Here is a 25,730-nt window from a genome sequence, read left to right as displayed (position 1 = left end):
TTATTTTGAAAATATTTTATAATGGCATAGTAGTATAAGCATAGGGCATCTAGGTGGAGCAGTGGATAGAGCACTAAGCCTGGAGTCAGGAAGATCTGAATACAAATTTGGCCTCAGGTATTAAGTAGCTATGTGATCCTGGACAAGTCACTTGACCCTGTTTGCCTCCATTTATAAAATCCTTCTTTTATAAAATGTGTTGTAGAAGTAAATGATGCATCACTCCAGTAATATTAACAAGAAAATTCCAAATGTGGTCATGAAAAGTCTGACACGTCTGGAACAACTGAACAACAACACAGGATAGATATATAGGCATATTATTAATAAATGCATGTGTGTGTGTGATTATGTGTGTGTTTATGAAGTGTATTGGAGTAAAATGGCTTTGGGTAATGCATTCCATACATATGTGTGCATATACTTGTGTGTATTTTGTCTCCATGTACAGATGTATATATACATATGTACATACACATGTACATATATATGCACATATATAGAACAAATAGCTTATGCTGCATCAAATAGATTTTGTTCCTCTGGCAGACCACACCTTGGGGACAAGGTGCTAAAGATATTCTTGGAGGCATTCTGCCATTTAAATGTTCTAAATGTTATTAATGGCTTCAGGAATATGAGAATTCTGTCACAGGCAGTATAAAGAAATGATGGAATATAATAACTTGAGACTATTATGCTACCTTTGGAAAGAACAAGTCCTGGAAATTAATCAACTGGTCTATGTAGTAGGTAATGTCAGGTCTTTGTAGTTCACCATGGGATCCCTGATATATATGGGTAATGATGAGTTGGTCCTGGCCCTATGGGAATATCAGATTATGATTTAGTCATGGATCATCATCTTAGGTCAGGATCATCTATAGTAAGGTAGCTAAAAAGTCATTATGTTCTTATATGTAGCCTGTTTAAGTGTCAACGTCTATTCTGAGGCTTGATCTGTAAAGCACTAACTTCCTTTTCTCTGTTCCACCATGAGAGCCTCAAGGGAGATAATAACAAATCTTTTCTATTTTAAATGCCTCTCATAAAGAATTATTACACTCCTTTAACAGAAGGTGGGTAGACAATTACAAACTTTCCATTGTTGTCAGAAAGGAAGGCATCTACCAACAGCTCCAACCTTGGTACACCAAATGTTCCTGAATTGTGTAATGCCCACTAGGGTACTGAATTAGCAGCAATATGGAAAATTCTAAATTAGTTCCAAATTAAAGTTAGCAAAGGTCTCTGCTGGGCCTGCAGGCATTAGTGCTTTATTGCTGGCCATTCTACAAATGCCTGTACTGCTGACAATTCTTTTGCCACTGGAGCATTCCTCACTTCACACTATGGCTCCTAATGCCACTTGGGCCTTTACTACTCCCTTCTTCTGTAAGCTCGTATGAGGTTGATGCTAAATTCTTATTTATTGCCTGGTGGCCCCCTATAAGCAAGTGTAGTAATATAGTACATATCAAGGTCTGAATACTGCTTCTCTGTGCTGGAACCTAGCAAAGCTCCCTTGAATGGAACAAAATACTATCGTGGGTGCTACTATTCTTCTCCTTTGATTGACTAAGCTCTTGAATTGACCAGAATATCTACTTTAAGATTGCTGTTTGTTCACTTGTACTCAGGGAGAGAGAGAGAGATTCTGGTTCTAGAGTACAAAAATTATCTTTCCTTTAAGATGAAACATCTCCCACCCCTGCCATCAGGAAATCATCTGAAGTATATTTATCACATTTATCTATCCTATGTTGCAAAAAGGTCAATTGTTGTTACCATGTTCATTGTTTTCCTGGTTCTGCTTACTTAACTTTACTTTTCAGGTTTGTCTGACAGCATCCTGCTTGTCATTTCTTAGAGTACAATAGTATTCCACCATGATCATATACCAGAATTTGGGCAGCTTTTCCCAAATTGGTGGGCATTGCCTCAATTTCCAATTCTTTGTCATCACTAAAAAAGACACTATAAATATTTTGTACATAGAGGCTCTTTTCTTTTTTTATCTCTTTGGAATAGGGACCTAGTAGTCACATTGCTGAGTCAAATGCATGTATATAGCCCTTTGCACATAGTTTCAAATTGCTCTACTAAATGGTTCAAGCAGTTCACAACTCCACGAACAGTGCATTAGTGTCTCAATTTCCTTACATTTCCTCCAACATTTATCATTTTCTCTTTCTGTCTTAGCTAATCTGATATGGGTTGGGTGATAAATCAGAATTTGTTTAATGTACATTTCTCTAATCAATAGTGATTTAGAGTATTTTTAATATGACTATAGATAGCTTTGAGTACTTTGTCTGGAAACTGGCTGTTCATATCTTTTGACCATTTCTCAATTGAGCAATGGTTCTTATATTTATAATTGAACTCAGTTCTCTATACATATCTGAGAAATGTTAAGCCAATTTCAATGAGAATAAGGTTGTAATGCTCCTGCCTGTTACCTCCATCTTTCTCCTTCACTGCGACAGCTCTTTTACTCCTCTTTTAAGTGAGACAACATGTTACCTCTCTCTTTCCTTTAATGCCAATGCATTCTACTTTCAACTTTAAATTTAATTTTTAAGATGCCATCCCATCATATTCAACTCACATCCATGCTTTCAGTTCATGTATGCTCCTTCTAAGTGCCCTAATAATAAGAAAGATCTTAGGAGTTACAAGTATCATCTTCCCATGTAGGTATGTAAAGAGTTTAACCTTATTAAATTACTTATGGTTTCTCTTTCCTCTTTACCTTTTCATACTTCTCTTGAGATTTGTATTTGAAAGTCAAATTTTCTGGTCAGCTCTGTTCTTTTCATCAAGAATGCTTGAAAGTTCTCTATTTCACTGAATATCCATTTTTACCAGAAATGATTATATACAGTTTTGCTGAGTAGATAATGCTTGGTTATAATCCTAGCTCCTTTGCTTACCAGAATCATATTCTAAGCCTTCCAGTCCTTTAATGTGCAAACTGCTAAGTCTTGTGTTATCTTGACTATGGCTCCATAATATTTGAATTGTTCCTTTTTGGCTGCTGCAATAGTTTCTTCTTGTTCAGGGAGCTCTGGAATTAGGGTATAATATTCTTGGGAGTTTTGATTTTAGGATGTCTTTCAGAAGGTGATCAGCAGATTCTTTCAATTTCTACTTTCCCTTCTCATTCTAGAATATCAGGGCAATTTTCCATGATAATTTATTGAAAGATGTTATCTAGATGGCAGAGACAAGAAGATGGAGAAGACTCATCTGGGCTCTTTCAAATTTCCATTGAAATAACTCTAAACAATCCATCAAAACAAATTCTGGAGTAGCATAACCCACAAAAGGATGCATTGAAACAATTTTCTAGGTCAGGAAAACTTACAAGGTTGGAAGAAACTGTGTTGTACCACAGTGAGAGTGGAGCACAGTCCAGTACAGGCCATTCTAGTGTGGACCAGGCCCCAGTAAAGCTAGAGAAACACTTATGAGCAACTGAATCAGCAGTGGCAGTGATAGCAGCTACTTCTGGAGCTCTATGCCCATACACAGTAGGGGCAATGGACAACCAGTCAGAGGGAGATTATATGGGTCTCTTTGATGTTAGTGGGGGAAGGACTATGTTACATTGCCCAAACTTGGCTCTAGACTGCAGTCCTAGGAGAAAGTCTTAGAACAAGGAGCAGGTCTAGCACACTGCTTGTGGAGTGGGTATCCTGGTTACAGTTCCTTGTGGCCATTCACAGATCAGAGCACAGGCCAGGAGAGTAGTAAACATACCTCTCCCTAGACCACACACTTTGAAAGAACTGAAAACTTATGTCCCTAGAAGTATATCTGAAAAAATAAAACAAACCTAAACAAAAACCTTAAAGATTGGGGCAGTGCATCCTCAAACCCATAAGCAAAGCCCCACATTGGAAAAGAGCTAAAATAGACTGTATAACGAGCCAAAAAAGAAAACCAGAAGAAAAAAAAACTGACTACAGAAAACTTACTATAGGAAAAGGACATCAAACCACACTCTCAGAAAACGACGACAAAGTCAAAGCTCCTACATCCAAAGCCTCAAAGAAAAAACTGTGAGTTCATCTCAGGACATGGTAGAACTAAAAAAAAAATGAGTAAGAGAAGTAGAAGAAAAATTGGGAAGAGAAATGAGAGTGATGCAAGAAAATAACAAAAAAGTCAGTGGTTTGGTTTAAAAAAAGGCACAAAATATACTAAAGAAAATCCAACCTTAAAAAACAGAATAAGCCAAATGGTAAAAGAGGTGAAATAAGCCAGTGAGGAGAAAAAATGCTTTGAAAAGCAGAACTGGCCAAATGAAAAAAAAAATGCAAATGTTCCTAAGGGGAAGAAATCCTTAAAAAATAAAATTGGCCAAAATGAAAGGGAGGCACAAAAACTCACTAAAGAAAATGATTCCTTAAAAATTAGAATTGCATAAATAGAAGCTAATGACTTTGTGAGACATCAAGAAACAATGAAACAAAATCAAAACAATGAAAAATAGAGTAAAAGATGTGAAATATCTCATTGAAGAAGCAATTGACCAGGAAAATTGATCCAGGAGAGTTAATTTTAGAATTATTGGACTACCTGAAAGCCATTATAAAAAAAGAGAGCCTAGACATCATCATCCAAGAAATTTTAAAGGAAAATTGCCTTAATATTCTAGAACCCTCAGGTGAAATATAAATGTAAAGAATCCACCAATCACTCCTAAAAGAAAGCCCAAAATGAAAAATCCCAGGAATATTATAGACTAATTTCAGATCTTCCAGATCAAGGAGAAACTACAAGCAACCAAAAAGAAACTATTCAAGTATTATGGAGCAGCAGTTAGGATTATACAAGATGCAGCAGCTTCTACATTAAAGGACTGGAGGGCTTGGAATATGATATTCTGGAGGGCAAAGTTGTAGAGGGACATCTCTAAGGGTCCTATCTGGGTTCAAGATCCAGGACACAGTTTGACTTTTGCTAAGGCTTAACCCAAGGTGCTCAATCATTTAGGAAGCAGGTCTCTCCAAATCTCCCCTGGCAAAGGAGGCTCCTGAGACATTCCTTCTCACTCTTTGAACCTGAGATTTACACATTCACTCCTCGATGCAGGTGGTGCCTAGGTGCCAGGAAAAAGCCTTGGAATTTACAACCCAGTCTAGGAACTCTGATAACAAGGAAATGTATGTTGTCATATCCTCAGCAGATGTTTCAGGGAGTGCCTCATGGGGAGGACTCTTTGAAGTTAGGCTAGATTTTCTCTATATAACCTGGACCCTCAGGTGAATACACTGAGTCAGTCTCTATTGCTCTGCCTGGCCCACATCTCACATTTATTTTGCGCCTTCCCCTTTGGTGTACTATCTGATTGCTGGCAACACAAAGTAGCTAAGATTACAATCAAGAATTACCTACCCAGCCAAACTGAGTATAATCCTTCAGGGGGAAAAATGGATATTCAATGAAACAGAGGACTTGCAAGCATTCCTGATAAAAAGAACAGAGCTGAATTGAAAATTTGATTTTCAAATACAAATCTCAAGAGAAGCATGAAAAGGTAAACAGGGAAGAGAAACTGTAAGGAATTCAATCAGGTTAAACTCTTTACATTCATACATGGAAAGATGATATTTGTAGCTCCTAAGAACTTTCTTATTTTTAGGTAGTTAGAAGGAGTACACATAGACAGAGAGCCTGGATGTGAGTTGAATATGATAGGAAATATCTAAAAAAATAAAATTAGGAAGTGAGGAAAAGGAATGCAATAGCAGCAAAGGAGAGGGAGAGATAGAATAGGGTAAACTATCTCACATAAAAGAGGCAGAAAATAATTTTTACACTGAACGGAAAGATACAGGACATGGAAGGAATGTTTAAACCTTAATTTCATTGGAATTGGCTCAAAGGGTTAATAATATACACTCATTTGGGTATAGAACTTTATCTTACCCTACAGTAAAGTAGGAAGGAATGGTGCATTTGAAGAGGGATATGGTAAAAAGAGATAGAGTAGAAAAAACAGGAGTAAATAAGACAGAGGAAAATAGTTTGCAATCCTAACTATGAAAAAATTGCAGCAGTTTTCTCTGATAAAGTCCTCATTTTTCAAATATAGAGAACTGAGTCAAATTTGTAAAAATAGGAGTACTTCCCCAATTGATAAATGGTCAAAAGCTATGAACAGGATTACTTCAGATGAAGTAATAATGCTCTATACAGTCATATGAAAAAATGATCTAAATCAGTATTGATTGGAGAAATGCAAATTGAAAAAAAAATCTGAGGTACCACATCACACCTATCAGATTGGCTAGTGTGATAGGAAAGGAAAATGCCAAATGTTGGAGGCATGTGAGTAAATTGAGTCAGTAGTGCACTGTTGCTGAAATTGTAAACCGTTTCAACCATTCTATGCATCAATTTGGAACTATGCCCAAAGGGCTATAAAACTATGCATATCCCTTGACCAGGTAATGCCTTTATTAGGTCTGTTTCCCAAAGAGATAATAAAAAGAAAAAAAGAAAATCACCTGCATATACAAAAGTATTTATAGCAGCTTTTTTAGTGGTGGCAAGGAATAGGAAATTGAGGGGATATCCATCAACTGGGGAGCAGCTGAACAAATTGTAGTCTACAATTTTGATGGAATACTATTATGCTATGAGAAATGATGACCAGGATGCTCTCAGAAAACACCTTGAAACAGTTACATGAACTGATGCAAAGTGAAGTGAGCATAACCAGAAAAACAATGTACACAGTAAGAGCAATATTGTATGATGATCAACTGTGAATGACTTAACTAGTCTCAGCATTACAATGATCTAAGACAACTCTGAAGGACTTATGATGAAAAATGTTAATTATAGTTCCATATGCAATCATTTTTCTTATTATATTATGTTACAGAAGTGATTATTTTATTCCATATATTTAAATAAAATTTAAACAAAAAAGAAAAGGAAAAAAAAATTCTATCTATCCCCAGAGAAAGAATGGATGGAGTCTGAATATAGATTGAAGCATCCTTTTCTTATAATTACTTTCTCTTTTTTTTTGAATGTTAGTCTGTGTTTCCTTTCACAACATGAATAATATGGAAATGTGTTTTGCATGACTGTACATGAATAAACTATTTTAAATTGTTTGCCTTCTCAAAGAAGAGGAAGGGAAAGAGAGAATTTGGAATTAAAGATTTTTAAAAAAAGTTGATTTTTTTTGCGTGTGATTGGAGGAAATAAAATATTAATTTATAAGGAGAAAGATAGAATTTAGGCTTTTTTTTATTCATAGCTTTCAGGTAGTACAATAATTCTTTAATTATGTCTCCTCAACCTGTTTTTCAGGTCAGATGTTTTTTTCAATGATATGTTTCACATTTTCTTCTATTTTTTTTTACATTTTTCATTTTGTTTTATTGGTCCTTGATGTCTCATAAAATCATTAGCTTCCACTTGCCCAATTCTAACTTTTAAGAAATTATTTTCTTCAGTGACTTTTTGTACTTCTTTTCAATTTGGCCAATTCTACTTTTTAAGGAATTCTTCTCGTCAGTGAGTTTTTGGCTATCTTTTTCCATTTTAACAGTTCCACTTTTTAAGATTTTCTTCTCCTCATTGTTTTTTTTTTCTTTTACCATTTGGTCTAGTCTGTTTTTTAAAGTGTTTTTTTTTTCAGCCAAAGACAAAGTTTATTAAAGATCCATCCTATTGGCTAGACTCTTAAGGAACCTAAGCATTTGTATCAGTATTGCAAGCAGGCCAGATCTTAAGAATCTGAGCACCTTAATGGAGACAAGATGGAACTTGTGTACAGAAAGACTGTGGGAGGGATCTAGGAGGAGGGGTCTGGGAGAGGAGAGTCTAGGGAAGATCTTGATAGTAGTGACTGGAAGGTACAAAGGGGTCTAGATAGGATAAAGGGTGGGAAGTTGCTGGGGGCCATCTGGAGGTAACAGACAACAGAGGGCTGGGTTAGGTTAAGGGTAACTGAGAATTGGGAAATTGGATGTAGGTGATAATGAAAGGCCAGTTTATAAGCTTATAGCCTCAGGCAAACTCTAGAGACTTCTTGACCAAGTGGGAGAGTTTAAGGAGAGTCCAAGGTGAGGTTTTCTAGGGCATATACACATTTCTAGGGCATATAGACAGGCTTGGGGCTGTATCCCATCATCCCCCCTCAAACAAATGTCACCCAAATTATTTTGTGGTGAGGGGCAAAGGTTTTGGCTTCTGAAACTGCTTCCCGCTGGCAAGGGGCACAGAGCTGTCCCTGCCTCAAGGGGATCCCAAGGAGGAGGTTGACTATAGCACAGGCTGCATCCAGGGGACAATGGGGGGACCTTGGCTAGTACCCCTTGTTTGCTACCAACTGTAGGTGAATGGCCTGTAATCTGGAAGACACAAATCTGACAGAAAAGACAGGGCCCACATACAGGGTGAAATAAAAGTGTAAGAGCCAAATTAAAATCATTTACATTTGATCTGCAGAATTATCTGATGTTGTTACTTTTTCAAAAGTTTAAGTAACATCTTGGCAGGTAGACGTTTTCTACCCCTGGCTCAATAGTTATACAAATGAATTTACCACAGGCTGACTGTCATTTCAATTATCACTGAAATTCTCCTCCCCAAACCAAACAGAAGATGTTTCTGACAATTTCAATTGTTTGGGGGTATTTACACATTCAGGTCAAAACAGCAAGATTTCACACACTTGCACTGATATTTTACTGACCGCCTGCTCTGATTATAGAAATTTGCTCTGAAAGGATAAAACAATGACTAGATTTAGGGGCCAAATATGACAAGATAAAACATCCTTAGCTCTGTTTGGATTCAGATAATTCAGTTTTCTAAGCATGCAGTAGCAAATCCTTTTCATAGCCAGACTCAGGAATAGCCAGGTGGGTAACATTCCTTTTCTGTGGAACAAAATTGGGAAACTGCCATCTTAGACTGAAGCTAAAATTGTCCTCTCAGCTTTTCCCACCAGAATCACATTCTCTTTGAGTAGCCTGAGGCACCTCTTTCAGAGATGGTGGATTAGTGATTATTGATGGATTATTATGATCCATCAGATAACTCAAAATAAAATTATTTACAGTCCCATGAGCTTTTACCTCAAATAGCAAGTTTCACTAATCACAGCTTAGGAAAACCTTTTCCAAGATTTACATCTCAAATTTAAATTTGTCCTGGTGTAAAAAACCAGTCATTAGAGATTATTTCTATATACTTGCAACTTCTAGCAAACCATAACCCAAACAAGTTTTTTTGGCAAGTTTACACATTAAAACAATAATCAGCAATAGCCATATTGTTTTAGCTGTAACCAGATTATGAAAATTTGCTTAAGGTAACTGACACAAAAGTTTAACAGTTTGAAACTTATACCAATCAGGTGACTTCAATTTTGTTAAATGCATTTCCACATTACTTTACACAGAGAATCAACACCTCATCATTAACAGTTAAAACTACAACTTTAACAGAGTGTGCTTACCCAAGTTCAGAGGTTAGCTTATTTACCTTGCCATATCCTCCTTCCCTCTCTCATCACAACAGCTGGTAGTTGAGGCAGGGGTGGGAAGGAGGGGAGTGAGCAGGATGTGCTGAACCTGGGTGATGTTTCCAGGCAAAGGTTGTCACAGTGCCCAAGGCCATTGCCAGTAGGGCTCACAGTGCAGCTACTGTGTGTAGCTCCCCCTCCTTTCATTTGCCAGTTAAGGGAGGGTGAATACAAAGGCTAGGGGGAAAGGGTGAAACTTTCTTCTCCTATGAAAGGGATTAACAAAGATACCCTCTTGACTCAAGGGAAGGGAGTGAACAGGGTTGCAAGGAGGTTTTTCAAAACTCCTTAATGATTAATCATAAAACCTCTAGAATCTGCTAAGATGTTTTTAGCTGTTCTAACAGTTCTCTGTAGCCTCCATGAAGGAGGATTCAGAGGAGTAGAGGGAAGGAAGGAAGGAAGCTTCAGGGAACCAAAAAGCACCTGCAGTTTTCCCCATTCCCTAGCATCAAGATAATTGACAGAATTAGCCATATGCTTCCAGAAAGGGTGTCCATCCTTTTCCTTTAAGCTGTTGTAGTATACCCAAGTCCATGGCCTCAAACTGAACCAATGGGCCAAGAACCTGAGATCATCAGGCCTACTGCAAGACAGCCTAGTAACTGTCTGCCTGAAAAGCAACTCCAAACCTTCCTAGCTCCTTGGAGAGCAACTACTTAAGGGAAAGAAAGAGATGGGAGGCTTGCATACATTCCAGTCTTGGCCGCAAAAGAGCTGGGGGTTAAGCAGCTTCCCCATACAGGCCACCAAAATGTTGAGGTTTCGAGGTTTAGGGGTACGGGAAGCCCAAAATCATGAAACCAGGGTGCTGCCCAAATGAATTTGACGCAAGCCTTCTTTGAGCCACAGAAGGTTTATGAAAAAAGATCTACCATATAGCCAATGACCAGGTTCCAGGTTCACAGCACAAGAAGCTTGGGTCAGTGCCCCCTACACCAGGAAACAGGCAAACATCATGAGAAAAAAGCAAAAACAGACAATAACCATGGGTTCTTTCTATGGGGGCTGGGAAGGTGAAGGCCCAAATTCAAAAGAGGACAACATTGACAATATAGACACATCCAAAACCTCAAAGGGGAATACGAACTGGTCTCAGCCCAAAAACCCTTCTTGGAAAATCTCAGGAAGGATTTTAAAATTAAAAAAGACAGGTAGAATAAAAATTGGGGAAATAAATGAGATGGATGCAAGAAAAAGACAATAGTTTGCAGAAGGAAGGAAAAAATTGATTTTAGAAAATAATTCCTTAAAATATATAATAGGTCAAGTAGGAAAAAAGTACACTCAAGAAAACAACTTTTTATTAAATTTATTAATTTTTAGTTTTCAACATTTACTTCCACAAGACTTTGAGTTCCAAATTTTTACCCCATCTCACCCCTCTCCCCACCCCAAGATGGCATGCATTCTCAATATGCCTTCCCCTAGTCTGCCCTCTCTTCTATCTCTCCCCCCCTTCTCTTATGCCCTTCCCCTTCTATTTTTCTGTAGGGGATGATAGACTTCTGTACCCCATTCCCCATATTTATTTCCCAGTTGCATGTGAAAACATTTTTTTAAGCATATGTTTTTAAAACTTTGGGTTCCAAATTTTCTCCCTTCCTCCCTTTCCACCCAATCTCATTGAAAAGGCAAGCAACTCAATATAGGTTATACATGTGCAGTTATGCAAAACACTTCCATAGAAGTCATGTTGTGAAAAATTAACTCTTTTTCCCTTAATCCTATCCTGTCCTCCCATTTATTGTATTCTTTCTTTCGATCCTGTCTCTCCTCAGAAATATTTGTTTCTGATCACCCCCTTTCCCAATCAGCCCTCCTCTCTATTATCCCCCTGCTCTTGTCCCCTTCTCCCCCGATTTTCCTGTAGGGTAAGACAGATTTCCATACCCAATTGAATGTGTATATTATTCCCTCTGGAAGCCAAATCCTATGAAATTAAGATTTACTGATTCCCTCTTTCCTTCCCCTGTTTCCCCTCCACTATAAGAGCCTTTTCTTTCTGTTTTTCTGTGAGATAATTTACCCCATTCTAACTCTCCCTTTCTTCTTCTCCTAGTATAATCCTCTCTCATCCCTTACTTTTATTCTCCAGATATGACCCCTTAATCTTCAACTTACCCTGTGCCCTCTGTCTATCTATCTATCTATCTATCTATCTATCTATCTATCTATCTATATACATATGTATATTTTTTTCCCTCCAACTAACCTAATACCGACAAAGGTCTCATGAGTTACAAATATCATCTTTCCATGCAGGAATGTAAACAGTTCAATCTTAATAAGTCTCTTATGATTTCTCTTTCCTGTTTACCTCTTCATGTTCCATTTGAGTCTTGTATTTGAAAGTCAAAGTTTCTATTCAGCTGTGGTATTTTCATCAAGAATACTTGGAAGGCCTCTATTTCACTGAACGACCATTTTCCCCCCTGAAGGATTATACTCAGTTTTTCTGGGTAGGTGATTCTTGGTTGTAATCCTATCTCCTTTCCCCTCTGGAATATTATATTCCATACCCTGCTGTCCTTTAATATAGAAGCTGTTAAATCTTATATTATCCTCATTGTGTTTCTCAATACTTGAATTGTTTCTTTCTGGCAGCTTGTAATATTTTTCCTTGATCTGGGAACTCTGGAATTTGGCTATCACCTTCCAAGGAGTTTTCCTTTGGGGATCTCTTTCTGGAGGTGGTTGGTGGATTCTTTCAATTTTGTATTTTTTCCCTCTGGTTCTAAAATATCAGGGCAGTTTTCCTTGATAATTTCTTGAAAGATGATGTCTAAGCTCTTTTTTTGATCATGGCTCTCAGATGGTCCAATAATTTTTAAATTATCTCTCCTGGATCTATTTTTCAGGTCGGTTGTTTTTCCAATGAGATATTTCACATTGTTTTCTAATTTTTCATTCTTTTGGATTTGTTTTACACTGTCTTGATTTCTCATAAAGTCACTAGCTTCCAATTGCTGTATTCTAAGTTTTAAGGAAATATTTTCTTCAGTAAGCTTTAGGACTTCCTTTTCCATTTGGCCAAATTTTCTTTTAAGGGCATTCTTCTCCTCTTTGGCCTTTTGGACCTCTTTTTCCATTTGGGTTAAGCTATTTTTTAAGGTGTTATTTTCTTCAGTAGTTTTTTGGTTCACCTTTAGCAAGCTGTTGACTTGTTTTTCATTCTTTTCTTGCATCACTCTCATTTCTCTTTCCAGATTTTCCCCTACTTCTCTTACTTGCTTCTCAGAATCCTTTCTGAGCCCTTCCAAGGCCTAGGACTGATTCAGATTTTTCTTGGAGGCTTTGGGTGTAGGAGCTTTGACTTTGTTGTCTTCTTCTGGTTGTATATTTTGATCTTCTTTTTCACCAAAGTAAGTTAATATTGCCTGACTCTTTTTGCTCTGCTTGCTCATGATCCCATCAAATTACTTGAGTTTTAAACTCTTTGTTAAGTTAAGCTTCCAATGTGGAGAATGTACTGTCCCAAGGTTCAGGGATTTGTACAGGTATTTTCAGAGATACTTGTAGGGACCCATAAATGTTTAGTTCTTCCAAGGTGGTATGATGAGGAGTGAAGTGTTTATTCCTTTCTTGGCCTGTGCTCTGGTGTATTAGTGACCACAAACAGTCCTTTCTCTCCTGGAATTGTGAGGAGGGTTCACTTTTCACAGCCACTACAAGCTTCACCAGGCCAGCACTCCTCCTCACCCCAGGACCACTGCCCAGAACTGTGACCCAGATCCAAGCACAGGCAAAGCAAGAGATTACTGCCTCAGCACTGGCCTGGCAAAGAGATCCTTGCAGTCTCCCTCTGATAAATGCTAACATTAATAAAATAGAGTAAGAAGAGAATGATGAATTAGGCATGAAACTAGAAAAGCTAGAAAAAGAACAAATTAAAAATCCCCAATTAAATATTAAATTAGAAAGTCTGAAATCTGAAGGACAGATTAATAAAACAGAAATTGAGAAAACTGTGGAACTAATAAATTAAACTAAGAGCTGGTTTTATGAAAAAATCAACATAAGATAGGTAAACTTTTGGTTAGTTTGATTTAAAAAAAAACAGAAAAATGAAAACTGAATTACCATCATCAAAAAAGAAAAGGATTTATTCACAACCAATAAAGAGGAATTCAAAACAATAATTAAGAGCTATTTTGCCCATCCCTGTGTCAATAAATTTGACAATCTTGCTGAAATGGGTGAATATTTACAAAAATATAAATTGCCCAGATCAACAGAAGAGAAAATTAAATACTTAAATAACTTCATTACAGAAAAAGAAATTGAACAACCCTTTAATGATATCCCTAAGAAAAACCCTCCAGGGCAAGATGGATTTAGAAGTGAATTAAATCAAACATTTTAAGAACAATTAATTCTGTTATTATATAAACTACTTGGGAAAGTAGGCAAAGAAGAAGTTCTATGAAATTATTTTCACGATACAAATATTGTGCTGATACCTAACTGGGAAGAGCCAAAACAGAGAAAGAAAATTATAGAAAAATTTCACAAAAGGATATATAAGTAAAAGTTTAAATAAATATTAGTAAAGAGATTACAGCAATTTATCTCAAGTATAGAACACTATGAACAGGTAAGATTTATACCAGGAAGGCAGGGATCATTCAATATTAGGAAAATTATCAGCACAACTGACTATATCAACAATAAGACTAACAGAAATCATATGATTATCTCAATAGATGCAGAAAAAGCTTTTGAGAAAATACGGAACCCATTCTTATTTAAAAAAAAAACAAACTAAACACCATAGGAATAGATGGAGTCTTCTTTAAAATGATAGGTTGCATCTACCTAAAACCATCAGCAAGCATTATATGTAATGGGGACAAGCTAGAAGTACTCCAAATAATATCAGGGATGAAACATGGATGTCCATTATTACCACTGTTATTCAATATTGTACTAGAAATGTTAACTTTAACAATAAGAGAATTAAAAGAAATTGAAGGAATTAGAATGGGGAAAGAACAGACTAAGCAATCACTATTTGTAGATGGTGGTATACTTAGAGAATCCTAGAGATGAAGTAAAAAATTTGCTTGAAATAATTAACAAATTTAGGAAAACTGTAGGATATAAACTAAACCCACACAAATCATCAGCATTTCTGTATAACAAAGCCCAACAGCAAGAGATAGAAAGAGAAATTCCATTGAAATTTACTGTAGACATTTTAAAATATTTATGAGTCTACCTGACAAAACAAAACCAGGAACTATTTGAACATAGAATTACAAAACACTTTTCACTCAAATAGAGTCACATCTAAATAAGTGAGAAAATATCAGTTGCTCATGAGCAGGATGAGCTAATGTAATAAAAATGAATGTTCTACCTAAACTAATTTACTTTTCAGTGCCAAACCAATCAAAATACCAAAAAACCCCCATCATTTTATAGCTCTAGATAAAAAAAAACAACAACAGCAACAACAACAACAAACAAGCAAACAAAAAAGCAAAAAGAAATTCATTTGGAAGAACAAAAGGTCCAGAATATCAAGGTAATTAATGAAAAGAAGTGCAAAGGTGGCCTAGCTATACCACATGTTCAATTGTATTGTTAAGCAGTCATCATCAAAATTTCTTCATACTGGATGAGAAATAGCGTGGTAGATCAGTGGAATAGGTTAGGTACAGAAGACGCCATACTCAATGACTATAGCAATCTGCTATTTGATAAATACAAAGACTCAAGTTTCTTGCATAAGAATTCACTGTTTCACAAAAACTGCTGGGAAAACTGGAAAATAGTAAGGCAGAAACTAGGAATAGACCAACATGTTACACCTTACACCAACATAATGTCAAAATTGGTACATGATTTAGATACAAAGGTTGATAATCTAAGAAAACTAGGAAAGCAAGAAATAGTTTACCTGTTACACCTATGAAGAAGTGAAGAATTTATGATGATACAAGAGATAGAGAACATTAAGAAATGCAAAATGGATGATTTTGATTACATCAAATTGAAAAACTTTTTCACAAGGAAAGACAATTTAACCAAGTTTAGAAGGGAAACAGAAAGCTGGAAAACAATTTTTACAGCAAGTGTCTGTGATAAAAGCCTCACTTCTAAAATATATAGAGAACTGAGTTGAATATTTAGGAATACAAGTCATTCTCCAATTTATAAATGGTCAAAAGATATAGACAGGCAGTTTTCAGAGGAAGAAATTAAAGCTACCCATAGTTATATGAAAAAATGATCTAAATCACTACTGATTAGAGAAATGCAAATTAAAACAATTCTGAGGTACTATGTCAGATTGGCTAACCTATCAGATTGGCTAACATAAGAAAACAGGAAAATGATAAATATTGGAAAATATGTGTGAAAATTGGAACACTAATGCATTGTTGGTGGAGTTGTGAACTCATCCAACCATTGTGGAAAGCAATTTGTAACCACACCCAAAGGGCTCTAAAAAAGTGCATACCCTTTGACCCAGCAATACCATTTGTAAGTATGTATCCCAAAGAGGTCATACAAATGGGGAAAAGACCCACATGTACAAAAATATTTATAACAGCTCTTTTTGTGGTGGCAGAGAATTGGAAATTTAGGGGATGTCCATTAGTTGGGGAATGGATGAACATGTTGTGGTGTATGAATGTAATGGAATGCTATTGTGCTATTAGACAGTATGATGAGCAAGTAGATTTCAGAAAAAAAAAACTGGAAAGACTTATATAAGCTGATGCAGAGTGAAATGATCAGATCTAAGAGAACATTGTACACAGTAACATCCATTGTGGGATGACTTTGATAGACTCAGCTCTTCTCATCAATGCAATGATCTAACAGAGCTTCAAAAGACTCATGATGGAAAATGCTATCCATGTTCCAATAAAAAAATTTAGGAGTCTGAATGCAAGTGGTAGCATACTATTCCCTTTCCTTTTCTTTTGCTGTTTTCCTTTTGTTTCTTCTTAACTCATGGTTTCTCCCATTTGCTCTAATTCTTCTTTCCATCATGATTAACATGAAAATAATAAGAAATGTAAAAATAATATAAATAAAAATCATATAAAAATGAAATAAATTAATTAAAAAACAAACAAATACATACGTAAAACACTCTCTTGTCAGGAGGTTTTAAGTGGGAGCCATATTTACTTCTGAAGATTAGCATCTAGGAATAACTTAAGTAGCTAAATATGTGAATATGTATATGATCATTTGGATGGTCTATTAATCTTAGGATATATTGTAGTCTTCTTTCCTTATTGTGCTTATATACATATTTGTGTACACACATACTAGACATAGGTCAAGGAAAGATTATAATCCCATATATGCTAGTCCTATGTACATTTATCTGTGGATACTTAATTCAAGTCTCTGTACTTCTTAGGCTCTAACTTTATCAATTTAATTTATTTCCTCACTACATTAGCTCCTGAATATAATTCCAGTTGTTCTAACAACCATATGGGAAAAATCTGTCTATTTCAAATAATAGAAAACCCTATGTTGAAATAAAATGTACAGTATCTGCATTGCTGCTATGTTTTCCAATAAAAGATGTTGTTTATGGTGAAATATAATTGAATGAAATCCGGTGATCAGAATTCTATTTCCCTACTGTTCTGGACTCTGTGGCTTATCTCCTGTTTTAAGTTTTGGTTGAGCCTTCATGGTAATGTTTTCACCTTTATCAAAAACAAAGCTTTGTTAATGGGAGTATCAGGATTTTCATGGCTGCCAAAATCTTTCAGCACAAATTAAATGCTGTAGTGGAACTTTTTTCTATCTCTTTGATCATAATAGGTAAAATAGTAATGTACATGCTTTTTATTTAGGTATTCATTTAAGAAATAAAACTGTAAGAAATATATTCATACATCATAGTTTAACTCTGCTGTAGCTATGTTTTAAATAAAGTATCAGGGAAACAAACACTGAAAAATTGGCAATACAAGCAGTAGAGGAAAGGTATCCAAAATAATGGTTATTCCATCTAAATAGGATATGAAATTAGAATTAGGATCAGCTTCTTAATTGTATAAACTAAAATGATTATGGGTTTTATGTAAGCTTAGTTGATATAGGTCCTAAAATACAAGAGGGTTTGAAAGCACAAAGATCCTATCCACATACAGTGGTGGAGAGGATAACATTTTGTTTTGCATCATTAATGATTGTACATCCAATGAAGAGAAGAGTTTTTCAAGTCACTGAAAATTTTAAGAAAAAAAAAAGTTTTTTTAAAAAATCATATGTTATATATTTCTTTAATTGTTTTTGGGAACAGAAAGTGGCATCTTAAGAAGTTATTGCCAAGATGCTGTTAGTATGGTTATCTTAATTTTTCCTTAGATCATTGACTTTAATCAAGCTGGTTGGAGGAAAGAGTACATATTTTTCGTGCTCCCTGCTGGTCTACTGAACTCTTGTAATCTTTTTTTATGCCATAGCTCAGATGGAATCCCTTTCTGTAGCCATATTACTTGATCCTGGAAAGGGCTTTTTTGAAAATAGGATAATGTTATTCACATTGAATCTCTGAGCTTTTTATTTTTCTTCAGGAATTATTGATTGTATCAGCATCCTTCAGATTGTACTCAAAGATTCAGTGTGGAACAACAACTCATTGTACTAAGGAACGCAGGATATGATTGCCTGGCCTCCCACCCTATTGGCCCTGGTAACATTGGAATGCTTTACCTAGCTGATTTGAAATAGAAGTCATTCCTACTGGTTTCTTACAATATTAATTATGTTTACGTGCTGCTGATATATTATTTTATCACATTATAATCACAAACCTCATTGAAGTATGTTAGCTTGTGACCAGATTTCTTGATATAAGGTTAATTGGAAGAGATAAAAAAGTGCCTACCCAAATTACTATTTAAAAAACAAAAACAGAGCTTACTGCAGATTATACTGAAGAACATTATGTTCAAATAACAAGTCAGCTGAAGAATCCAAATTAAAAGGCACACCAAAGTCTGAATACCAATGCAAACATTATTTCTTATTTTTGGCATTTTATGTTTCATGAGTTCATATACATATAAATATCTTTTTTTCTTAAAAAGCCTTATATTTTCAACATTGTTTCTTTTATTTCAACTATTTCTAAATTTTAAAAATAAAGGTTACCAATGTACATTTTGGAGTGGTAGTCAGTAGTAGTAATAGAGTCCAAAAAGAATGTGACCTTAAGATTTTACCCAAATGAGCTCTATGTTTGTTCATTGGTTCTCGTGTCTATCTGGCATTACCAGTGAAAATATTAATTAACTTGAATATGAAAGATTACTGCTAAAAAGGCTGGGGGACAGATTTTTTTGCTTTTCTTAGAATTCAGTTACTTTATTTTCATATTTACATCTTGCTTTCACATCAATACAAATGAACATGTCATAGTACTGCTATCAGTTAAAGTAATGGTTGTACAGAAGTACATTATTATATTAATATTCCAGGTGACAACTCACAGAGCTTAAAAGAAATTTTTGCTTCCTCTCATAAGTCATACAAAAGAATGCTGCAATAATAATCAGAATACCTTGTAAGGATTTCCCAAAGCCTCTCCTGAGTAATTTAAGACTTTATAGCTAGCTTGGATAAGAAGATGGGAAAACATGTTCATGTACAAAAGTTGCCTATAAATGGTGCATATGAATAACCATTTAGCAGTAACACAAGACCTTGTAAAATTAAGTGAGCAATTTCATGAAGCATTTCTTTTAATCTGATGAGTGTGTGTATGTGTGTATTTATCTTCGTGAGTGTCTATCATATGTAAAAAAAAATACTGTTACTGTGGTTAGACCCAAGATACTCTCATTATGCTAATCTATAAGGGAAGCTTTGAAGCACCATTTGGCAGGTTCTGAAGCAATTTAATATAAATCAAGTGCAATTCTTTTCTTTTTATTTGCCAAAAGCCTAGAGTTCTTTAGTGGGTTGGGTCTTCAGAAAAGAGGAAGACTTAAATAGAGAGCCTTAGGCAAGAAGCAGACAGTTGAACCAAAGGACCTTCAAGTCATCATTGACTTATCAACCAATTATTCAACAAACATCTACTAAGGATCTATTTTGCACTTAAGCACTTGAATAATATTGAAGATATAAACAAAATTATAACAGTCTCTGCCATCAAGGAACTTCCATTCCATCAAGGAAGCAATATGTAAACTAAGTGGATAAGAAGATAAAAAATATATGCAAAACAAAAAAAAATATTGAGGTGGGAGTAGCACTAACACCTTCAGAAAAGGTCTTGTGTACAGGTTGATGCTTTCTGTGAGCCTTACATGAAGTAAAACATCATAAGAGGTAGATGGGAGGAGTGGAGAATTTCAGTCCTGGAGTCAGCCTGTCCAAAAAGTATGTCATACATTTAAGGAACAGGACGCAAGTCACTCTGGATGGACTGAGGATTGCATGAAGAGAAGTAATATTTATTAAGTCTGAACAGGGAGGTTGGAGTCATATTACAAAAGACTTTAAATGCCAAACATATGAGTTTGTATTTGATCCTAGAGGCAATAGGAGATTCTTGAGCAAGGAGATAACATGGTTAGAATTGACCTGATTTCCATAGTGCCTTTGATACTAGAATTGCCCCAATTCTTATCTCTCTGTTGCTTTAGACAGATACAAGTGGCACTTTTTTTACTACTCTGTTCAGGACACATGCGCGCACACACACACACACACACACACACACAGACAAATATACACACAAACATGAAACACACTCTCTGAACATCATTTCCAATTCAAGGATATCATTTAAAATTAGGGAGGTCTCACAACAAAGTATCAGTTTGATCATACTGGCTTATTTGTATTCAAAACCACTTCCAAAACACTGTGAACATCTATACAGCAAGAAAAAAAATACTTTTGGCCAGCAAACTTACCTCAACTAATTGCCTCCTTAGTTCAATACTCCAAATTTCTAAAATTTCCTCTGCAGTGTAATACTCTGAAGTTCTACTTTCCTCTGTATGGGTGCCTGTTCCATCTGTGCACATCAGAAGACCTCTGTGATGTGGTAGATATATAGTCTTCAAGAATTATTATGGTCAAAACAGTTATCACATTACAGGCAAGTTAGTGACCAGCTTCTCTGAGGAAAAAAAAACAGTTTGTTTAATAAGTTAGCTGTTAGAGGATTCTGGGAAGATGGTGGAGTAGGTAAGAAAATTCCAAGCTCTCATAATTTTCCCCCAGGAAATAAATGAAATAGTTCCTCAGGGTGAATATTGAGCAGTAAACATAAATGAAAGTAGGGGAAGAGCAGGGGTGCTCTTGGGAAAATCTAAGATATGAAGAAAAGTCTCAGGATAAGGTTTGTTCCCTGTGAAAAGTGAACACCTCCATTACAGTTCTTAGGTCTGCTTGAACAACAAGTGGCAAGCCCTGGGGTTGGCTAGGTTGTGAGACTGCCTCAGCACCAGCAGCAGGAACCTTTACCCCCAGGAAAGTGAGGGTTATTGGGCATCTGATCCTAGAAAGATCAAAGGAACCTCCACTGACAAGGAACACCAGACCCAGCCGTACTGTAGGGATGTGGCTGAGCATGAGAAGGAACCAGCACACACCTGGTGAGTGCAGAAGCATTGAGGCAGGGGTGAGAATGCTCCTGGCTGTGGGCACTTTCAGGTGACTGATGGTCTTGATTCTAGTCCCAGGCCAGAGGTAAGAACTGAAGGAGGAGTTAAGGTCAAAGGCCCCATCTCCATCACCCTAGGACTAGAAGTGATTATGAAAACAAAACTGTTACAAAACAAAATGCACAAGCAAAGGAGAAAGAGTCCAACCATAAGAAGTTATCATGGGAATAGAGAAGACCAAGGTTCATCTTCAAATGAAGATACTGAAGCAAAGAAACCCATTTTTACTCCAAAGAGTAATGTCAAAGTGCCTCAAAACAAAATAATAGAACTTAAAAAAGACTTTAAAAATCAATGAGAGAGATTGAGGAAAAAGTTAAAAAAAAACCAATACAATAAAAATAGGAAGATTGTGAAAAGAAAGTCAACCGATGACTACTTGAAAATCAGAATTAGGCAAGCAGAAGCCAGCAAAGTTACAAGAGATCAAGAAATAATAAAACAAAATATAAAGAATGATAAAATAGAAAGAATGTGAAAAATCTCATAGGAAGAACAATTGATCTTTAGAGAAGATCAAGAACAGAAAACAAAAATAATCAGACAACCTCAAAGTTATGATAAAAAAAAGAATCTTGATACAATAATACAAGAAATAATACAATTAAATTGTCCTGAAGCATTACAGTAAGAGGGGAAAGTAGAAATAGAAAAAAATCCACTGATCACCACCTAAAAGAGATCTTAGGAGGAAACCCATAGGAATATTATAGAAAATTTCAAAACACCCAGCTCTAGGATAAAATATTACATGCAAAAAGAAAAATAATTTAAATATGGCAGTGCCACAGTTAGAATCACATAAGATCAACTAGTGGCTACACTAAAAGACCACAGATCTTGGAACCAGTATATATCAAAGAGCAAAAGCAAAAGAACTGGGTTCTGGCCAAAAATATACCCTGCAAAGCTATGTGTAATTCTGAAAAAAAAAAAAAAAGGATATTTAATGAACCATCAGACTTTCAGGAATTTATTAAAAAAACTGAACTTGATAGAAGATTTGACATGCAAGAGCCAAAATAAATATAAGGTAAGTAACAAAGACTAATTACAAGGGACTCAGTAAGGACAGACTTTTTACCTTTTATGTATGTAAAATGTAAAACGTATGTCTGAGATTATTGTTAATAATTGGATAGTTCGTAAGAAATATTGGAATAGACTGAAGTATGATATGATTTACAAAAGTCAAACTATTCAGTACCGCTAAAAAGTATAATTATCTTATGCAAATGAGTTGCAAGAGGAAGAATCAATGCAGAAGAATTAGATGAGATAGGAAATTAGGTCTGAAACCTACTTTCATCAGGAATGGGTTCAAGAGGGAACAATACATGTGTATTTAGAAGAATATAAAAGTTTTCCAAATTCATAAAGAAGTAAAATGCTAAGGGGATAGGAGCTGGAGAGGATACTAGAGAGATCTCTAGTAGAGAGGGTAAGGGAAAAAGTTAAAGGAGGGTGTAGAATAGGGTTTGATGGGAATGGAAGAAGAGGGAGACAACCTTGGGAGTACAAGGGAGGTATCCTAAGAGGGCACAGTGAGGCAATAGGTCAAAGAGGGGTATAGAAAGGTATTTAGATTTATAAGAATGACAGGATAAGGGAAGGATCCTTAAGAGGTGGATAGGTTAAGTAATAGGAGGGCGAGATAGAATGTAGAAGTAAAGTAGAGGAGTTAGGTAGGGGTAGGAAATAAGAGATACCCACAAACATAAAAACAAAGATCAGGAGTTGAATTTGTTAGGGAAAGCATATATTTACGTATGTATGTATATATGTATATGTATATGCATATATATGCATATATTTATGTGTATATGTCTATATCTATGTATAAATATACTCACAATTAAATATAGCCTTCTGAGGGAGGGAGAATGAGTACACAGCAGAGAACAAAATAAAACTTTCAAGGAAAGGAAGAAGATGAACAGCTTTCAACACAACATGTAGTACTTATCTTATAAGGCTTCTTGAAATGGAAATTTATTGCTTTATGTTTTGAATCCTTTCTTATGTTGTGCTGTGCATGTGACATGCTTTTTTCACTTTTATTATTTTGTATTTAAGTTTCAATATTAAAGTTTGTAATATGTTTCTTTTTCTTTTCTTATTGTATATTTAAGTTTCAGTAATAAAAAAAAAGGTTAGCAGGTACTTACCACTCTCTCTGAATGAGATCACCATATGTAAATTCTTCTATGTTTATTGCTTGCTCCAAATGTATGTACTGCTGGAGTTTAGTTTTCTTCTCCCCACCCATTTAAAGTTTGGGATGATAATCCTTTGTAAAACTGGATAACTATTCTAACAATTGGATACCCAAATGGTGTTTTATCCCTGGTACTCTCTGCCTATGATTAATAATTATAGCCCATTTTGAGAACTTAAATTTGAAAGTTACATTTTTAAAATCAGCAAAATCCTTTTTTATTGCTTTCAATTAGAGTTTGTAAAAGTTGCATCAGCACAAAGACAAAGATTCTCAGATGAGATTACATCTTAAATATAATTTAAATTATACCTCTCCCTGTATTCATAAGTAATGAATATATAGTGTTTCCCAACTGATACTTACATCAAAATTTTTTTGAAATCCTTTTTCAAACTCTTTTTCTGTATGTGCTCAATATAAACTCTCTAAGTTAAATAAAATATTTTTTACAAAAACTGTTTTTTCTTTCACCTATATCTCACCTCATGTTGTTCCAATTTTGGAAGAACTCTTCCACCACTCTGTGGTCATCATTAGCTTTTAAGACCAGGCTCAAGATTATATATTTTTTTCATGTATCTTGTAATATTTATACTACCATCCTTTCATCAACTTCCTTACAGTTTTCTTTGTGACTGTTTCTAATAACACATTCTTTATCTCATAAATGAAATTATGAAGTTCTTAAAAGCAAAGATTATAGTTCTAGTCTTATGTTGGTCGCATATTCTCTACTAAAATGCCTTATACCTAGTAAGTACTAAATGAATTTTCCTAAATGAATTAACAAAGGTTAAAGTAACAAGAAAAAGCTCTTTATTGTAGTTGAAATAAACAGAAACTATTGAGAATCTAAAGATATTATATGGTTCCCGATTGGTGTTATTGAATTAAAAAAGTATGTCTCTTAATGTTATTAATAACTGAGGGAGGAAGAACCATACAGTTCTGATCCTCATGTCCTTGTGATTTATTTCTTAATTGATGCCCATACATTTAATCCTGCTTAAAAGATTAAACTGAGGGTTTTCCTTATTCATCAACCAAAATCATTATCTTACTTTGATAAATTAATCAATACAGCTGTCACCTTCTCAGGGCAACTTAACCTCATTTACATCCCTTCTTCCAGAATTATTTTCCAACTCATATAATTTTCAGTATAACTATATTCTTTGTTATTGAGAGTGAGTGGTATGATCACATGAAAAGCCCAATTTAACTTATATTCTTCTTTAATTCCCATGTTTTTAATGTTATTGAAGGATTTTCATGGATAAAAAGAGGTCATCTGTATGTATTCAATCGTATCAAACTTTGTGAGCATTTAGCATCTTTGTGGGAAATGTCAGTAGACAGGTCAACCATTTGGTAGATAAAGAAACTAGGATGAATTTTTTTTATCAGACAAGCTGCATAATAGTTTTTGCCTTGATAGGCTTTTTTTCCCCTTCTATTAAGCCATAGAAGTCAAGACAATCAAGTAAATTTTAAAGATTAACTCTTAAATTAACCAATAGTTACTTTAAGTAACTAATTTTACTTTATATAAATCAATAGCCACTAGATTCCAGACTCATCCTCTGTTCCCCATCACCCATCCCCACCCTAAGGTTAACCATTGTAACCCACTGCTGTAGTCAATCACCTTTGTACTGGTCCTCAATTCAACAATTCCAAAGGAAGTATCAGAGAACGCCTTTACCCAGCCAGGAACCTCAATGAGTGATGCCACTAATGAGATCTGCCAACGAACCAAATCAGAAATACGACAAATGCTTTCAAGAACTCAATATGTGTTGATGAAACTGGGCCCTACTCAATAGTAATGGTGTGATCTGAGATGTTAGAAATGGCTCTTAAGCTAAATTGTAGAGTGAGACTGTGTCATGAATGAATGACCCTGATGCATTTGGTTTGCTGTAGGTTCTTGTTGGTTTTTTCTATCTCCACTTCTACTTTGTATTAGATTTATGTGAGTATAGCCACATAAAATATCACCATTTTGTGGAATCTATTGTTGACTTTTATTAAATTTAAGGACTTTGAACTGGAAAGTATATCAGAGGTCACCTATTTCAGAATCTTCTTTATGCAAGATAATAAATTGAGGCCCAAAAAAGTTAAATGCCTCATCCAAGGCTACTCAAGGACTGACAGAGCCAGGATTGGAACCAAAGTCTTTTGAGTCAAAGTACAGCCATATTTTCATTAGAAGTGATAGGATAGTAAAGGCATGGAATATGTCTGCAATATATTTTAGAGATAACCTAGTTAA

Source organism: Phascolarctos cinereus, unplaced genomic scaffold (genome assembly GCF_003287225.1).
Source record: "Phascolarctos cinereus isolate Bilbo 61053 unplaced genomic scaffold, phaCin_HiC Scaffold_7;HRSCAF=346, whole genome shotgun sequence".
Taxonomy (NCBI): Eukaryota; Metazoa; Chordata; class Mammalia; order Diprotodontia; family Phascolarctidae; genus Phascolarctos; species Phascolarctos cinereus.
This window is presented reverse-complemented; position numbering follows the sequence as displayed.